At 37.4% G+C, this 6000-nt stretch overlaps 1 protein-coding gene across 1 annotated transcript in view; it reads right to left on the reverse strand.

The window, feature by feature from the left end:
- Window positions 1-6000, reverse strand: part of USH2A (usherin) — a 602856-nt gene that overhangs the window by 213928 nt on the left and 382928 nt on the right. The window lies entirely within an intron of this gene.

Below are 6000 nucleotides of genomic sequence, written 5' to 3' on the forward strand. Positions count from 1 at the left end.
TCTTCCTACACCTATCCTTCCTTCCTATAATCTCTTTGGAAGACAGATAAACCCCTAAATTAAATCGTAACTGTGACCAAGGGTACAACGTTCTCCCGCCGAGAATTTTGCTACAGCGAGCTGCATTTTGCCATCATGTGAACATATTTACTTGAGTCAATACAGTGGAAACTGAATATTGCTTTGCAGAAAGAGAAAGCTGGACATGGTGATGTGATATGATGAGGACTTTCCAAGTCATGTATTAAATCAACGATAGAGTAAAGCCATCAGTTTTTTTAATCCTTTTTGGCTCTTTGAGGCAGAAGACTATCATGCTTTCTTCATTTGGTTCAAAACTGCCCAGATAGGAAAATATTATTTATAGACACAGTCAGACTTTGTGTGGACAATTGTTTAGTCCATGAAATTTGCTTAAAACATGTTGCACAACACATCACTATCCCTGGGGACATCCAGTACTCAGTGCAAATGCTGGCCTCAGATCATCATCACCTTCTTTGGGTTTATGATGTCATCCAAGTTACCTTGCATCCAGTGCAGGGCCCATGGACCGTGTCTCGATAAGTCACAACTGATCAGGCTTGACAAAGGGAGGATGCCATTTGCAGGATTGTGCCAAATAATTGTCAGGATTCTCACAGCATTTTGCTACCACCTATGTTGAAGTCTGCCTCTACTGCTTGTTGAAGTCATCTTGTTTCTCACTCATGGTCCAAAGATATTTTGCTGGGCTCTGCCTCAGCCACATGTAAGGTGTTTCTCTGTTGTAGTGATAGGTAAGAACTCAGCGATTTCTTTGAGGCTATTTACCTATTTCCCCCAAATAAGTACTAGCATCAGATTTTCTACATTTGTTTGCTTTACCCTTTCTTCTTGTGCTTTATTTTCTTTCTATTTTTCTGCTTTGTATGCTGTAATGGGTTGAATTGTGTGCCTCCCCCCACCAACAAATGATATGTTTATGTCCCAACCCCTGGTACCTGTGAACGTGAACTTATTTGGAAATAGGGATTTTGCAGATATAGTCAAGTTGAGGTCATACTAGGTTCAGGAAAGCCCTAAATGCAATGGACTGATGTCTTTATAAAAACAGAGGAAAATTTTGATGCAGAGACACACAGAGGGAGAAGACAGCCATGTGAAGACAGGGCCAGAGATTGAAATTATAGCATCACAAGCCAAGCAACAACTGGCCGCCAGAAGTTGGAACAGGCAAGAAACAACTTTTCTCCAGAGACTGAAGGGAGCATGACCCTGACAACACCTTGATTTTGGACTTTCAGCCTCCAGAACTGTGAGAGAATACACTTCTATTGTTTTATGTCATCCAGTTTGCTCCTAGCAGCTGGAGGAAGCCACTACAGACACTTTTCGGCAAGTGCCAACCAGTCAACGTGACCAAGACAACTGAAAGATAATAATAGCATTTACTTAGTAGTTAATGTTTCAGGGATTTTCCACATGGATTAACCCACTCGTTCCTCACAATTACCCTACAAAGTGCTATTATAACAACTATTTTGAAAATGAGGAAAATAATGCTCGAAGAGTTAAATAACTTGTCCAATTTGTCAAGCTGGTAAGTGGGACAATGCAGATTCAAACCCAGTCTAATTCTAGAGCTGGCTCTTTTAACTACGACGCAATGCTGCCACCATAATAGTGATGGTGATAATAACAGTAATAATCATCCTAAGGATAATCTGATCTGTCAATACTTGGATGATGTCATATCACTGGGGCTTGACCTTTGAATTATTTTTCTAGCGAGGGGATAGATTTTTGCTTACGTATCCAAACAGTCTCGCCAAATTTCCTCTGTAACCACTTGTATGAATTTGAAAGATGGTGAGTTGGGGTTAAGAGGTTAGTGAGTCTGTGACAATGGAATGAAACAAAAGTTAATGGCTCACTTGGGAATTGAACCAGTGACCCTGACTTCAATAGCTTTCTCCCTGGGTGAAATACTTTTAATTGTGTTTTACTTCATAAAACGGCTTAAAACAAATTTAGCTAGAGTCTGGATGCCTAGTCTTCTCTCCTACAATAGTTGAGTTTTTCTTCCACATGTCTATGCTATTATACATTTAGTAATCTTTATGGCTTTAAAGTGATACCATTTGTGTGGTTCTTTTCTGCAAGTGTAATTAACATCGTAAACAACTTCTGTAGGGCCTTTAAGCTATTCCATCATAATTTTCCTGTGGTGAAATATACAATTTATATCTACATAGAAGAAATTGCGGCCATATGGATAATTGGAGGGACTGTTTCCAAAGTAATATTAAAATTTTTGAGCGAGACAAGGCTGTAGAGTTTATCCACTTCAAATAATAAAATAGCTGCTACATTTTACAGATAAGAAAACTGAGACCCTGAGAAGTTAAGTGGTTTTGCCTAAGGTTATACAACTAGTTAAGATGACTAAGCAAGTCTCTAGGCTCCTCACTTCTAATCTTAAATTCTTTCCACTATTCATTATTTTATTTAAATGAGAACTCAATAGGCATTTGACTTGATGTCATGCATCTGTCTTTTGCATTTTCTTTAACTTTCAAATGGTTAAGTTAAAATTTTAGGGATATAAAATCTTGAATTCTCCTAAATGAAATACTAAAATACATCGTTTTCATTGTATCCAAAGTCTAATCTTTATGTTAGTCAGTATATATACTTATGACTATACGTGTCAGTTTATATTTTGCCACTTCATGTCAAAAAAGAATATATGTATTAATGTGCTTAAAGTGTTTTTTTTTTTCCATCCACTCAAGATATGCTGGTTTTTAGATGGACTGAGGTGTTGATTACTGACATCAAATGTGACATTCCATTTAGTTAATAATAAAAGGATACTTTTAAAAGAAAAATGCCAGACTGATTGACATCATATCCTCATGCAAAACTTATGTATATCAAACCAATTTCTTCTCTAAATACTAATTGCGTTCCCTAGGGATATCTTGAAAAATGTACCATTTCAAACTCTGTAGGAAACAGCTTTTGAAATCTGCAAAGTGAATGAACACTTTATATAGAGCTAGTAAAACCAACTGTTTGAGGTCAATTTAGGAAGACTGGGTTATTACAATAGTTATTCTCTAAATTACTAATTTGCTGAGACCACCCTCAAGCTCTCCCTTCACCAACACACAGAAAATGGAAAACTTTGTTGTGTTACAGAAATGACTATGGTATTTTTCCTTGTAAAAGATAATTTATATTAAAAACTTATTTATGGAAATGTACTCATTTCAAGGTTCAGTTGTTATTACTCAAGTGAATTAGAAAGTTGGGTGCCTTTTAGATGTTGAAGTTTTTATGACCCAGGAATCTGTTTATTTACAGAGTAGCAAATTTCATAAATGAATGAATGGGTATTTCATAGTTACTAAAGCATTCAGTCTCATAACTTTCAGGTCATACATGATTTGGTAAATTAGCATCACAAAAATATACCTGTCCAATAGAGAAATAAGCCCTACTGAAACTTAGCAAGATGTTTCTTTTACACATTATACTGTCTCTTAAGTTGCTACATTATTTCATTCATTCATTCATTCATTCATTCATTTGTTCATTCATTCAAGAATATTTGTTGAACACTAACAACATTCTAGGTACCAAACATAATGAACATGATATCTGTTCTACTGGAGAACATATGTATTTACAGAAATATGTTTTTAAATGAGAACCCCTAAATTATGGGTTCATTTATTCCTTTTTCTTCCAACATGCTTCAGAGAGAGCATCTAGTTGAACCTCATCCAGTCAGGAAGTCTTCACAGAGGAAGTAACATTTGGGCTAGGTATAGATGACAAGCGGCATTTTGTGCAATGAAGACATTTGTCTAGAGGGAAGCATGATTCCAGGGCAAAACGTGTGAAGGCTTGTATCTTGAAAGGGTCTGATGTGTTTTTGTAACCAATAAGATTCTTCAGTGCAGCCACAGAATGCCTCAGGTTATTTTCATCAGAATTAAAAATGTGTCAACTTTATTGATGTCCTAACAGAATTCATGTGTCAATATTGTCACCAATATAAATCATGCTTCTGAAAATGCAGGCTATTCACTTGCTTCTTCCACTAACTCTTCTTCATATCTGCCACAGCCCAGCATGTGCTGGAGTACGGCATCACACATGGGAGGGTTTGAGAAACCTCTAATAGCATACTGTTCCTTACATCCCCAAATCCTTTGTGAGAATGAATAAATAAGCAAACAAAAATGCAGCACTGTTTCTGCTGCTTAAATCTGCAGTTGTTTAAATATTTCATTGATGGTATCTGCCTGTTCTTTATACCACTTATTTACTGTTTCTAAAAATGCTACTGAAGATGCTTTTCTTTTGACATTGAAGAGTAATGCTTATCACCCTTAAAAGTTTTCATAACGTGGTACTTTCTAGATTGTGAGGGCAAGTTGCTGCTGTCATATTATTGTGGCCATCTATAATTATGCTACCAGAATGCTACACCTAAAATAATTTTGCTGTAATTTCTGTCTTTGTTCTACTCTGTCATCACATTAGAAAGAAATGCAATGAAACTCGGTTTTTTTTTTTTTTTTTTGGCTTGTTTGTTTTTGGTTTTGAATAAAACATTAGGGAAAAAAATCTCCTATGACAAAAATGCATTCTTCCACATGTGGAGGCTCATTTTTCATGAGGTAAGGTTTCATATGACGACATTTGGAAAAGGATAGCTTGGAGGTAAATTTAGAGCGATGAAAAAAAATCTCAATGGAGAAACACACCGTGACTCTACTACTTTAATTTAAATGTGAAATAGAAAAAAAAGGGGGGGGCGCCTGGGTGGCTCAGTCGTTAAGCGTCTGCCTTCGGCTCAGGTCATGATCCCGGGGTCCTGGGATCGAGCCCTGCATCGGGCTCCCTGCTCCGCGGGAAGCCTGCTTCTCCCTCCCCCACTCCCCCTGCTTGTGTTCCCTCTCTCACTGTGTCTCTCTCTGTCAAATAAATAAAAAATCTTAAATAAATAAATAAATAAATGTGAAATAGACACAAATTTGCTCATTTTGAATAAGTCCTTTCCTATGAGATGGCACACCAATGTGCACAGAAGTTGGCTTTCATTCTGAGACCCGACTTTTATTCACATTTTGACATTAATGAAGAAAGTAACAGGATCTACCTCACATTAGGGGTCACGGGAGAAAAGCATTCCTTCCACTCACCCCTCTGTATGTCCAAAGTTAACTTCTTTACTTAACAGCTACAACTTAAATATACTTACGCTATAGGAACAGGTCTCATGGAACTGGCCCAGTCTTTCCATATTAGCAAAACAGGACATGTCCTCTCTGTACATTTGCTCTTATTGCAAAGGAGGGGAATGAAAGGCATCATTCTTTTGAATATTATCCCCCAGAAACTACATCCTCTTTTAGGACTTGAAACATTTCATTTTGGAAGGTTTAAAAAAAATCAGAATCTATGCCAGTAAAATTTAAACTTAGATTTTATGATATATTTAGCTAAAGAATTTAATTTTAAAACACTCAAGTCCAACTATTTTTTGAAAATAAGATGAATATTTAATTTTGAATACTTTCATTTATTTATTTAAAAGATTTATTTATGGGGCGCCTGGGTGGCTCAGATGGTTAAGTGTCTGCCTTTGGCTCAGGTCATGATCTCAGGGTCCTGGGATCAAGCCCCGCATCGGGCTCCCTGCTCAGTGGGGAGCCTGCTTCTCCCTCTGCCTGCCGCTCCCCCTGCTTGTGCTCTCTGGCTCTCTGTACCTCTCTGTCAAATAAATAAACAAAATCTTAAAAAATGAAGCAGGGGAAATTGGAGGGGTAGACGAACCATGAGAGACGATGGACTCTGAAAAACAAACTGAGGGTTCTAGAGGGGAGGGGGGTGGGAGGATGGGTTAGCCTGGTGGTGGGTATTGAGGAGGGCACATTCTGCATGGAGCACTGGGTGTTATGCACAAACAATGAATCATGGAACACTTCATCTAAAACTAAT

This window comes from Leptonychotes weddellii, chromosome 6 (genome assembly GCF_054177405.1).
Source record: "Leptonychotes weddellii isolate Sample4059 chromosome 6, ASM5417740v2, whole genome shotgun sequence".
Lineage (NCBI taxonomy): Eukaryota > Metazoa > Chordata > Mammalia > Carnivora > Phocidae > Leptonychotes > Leptonychotes weddellii.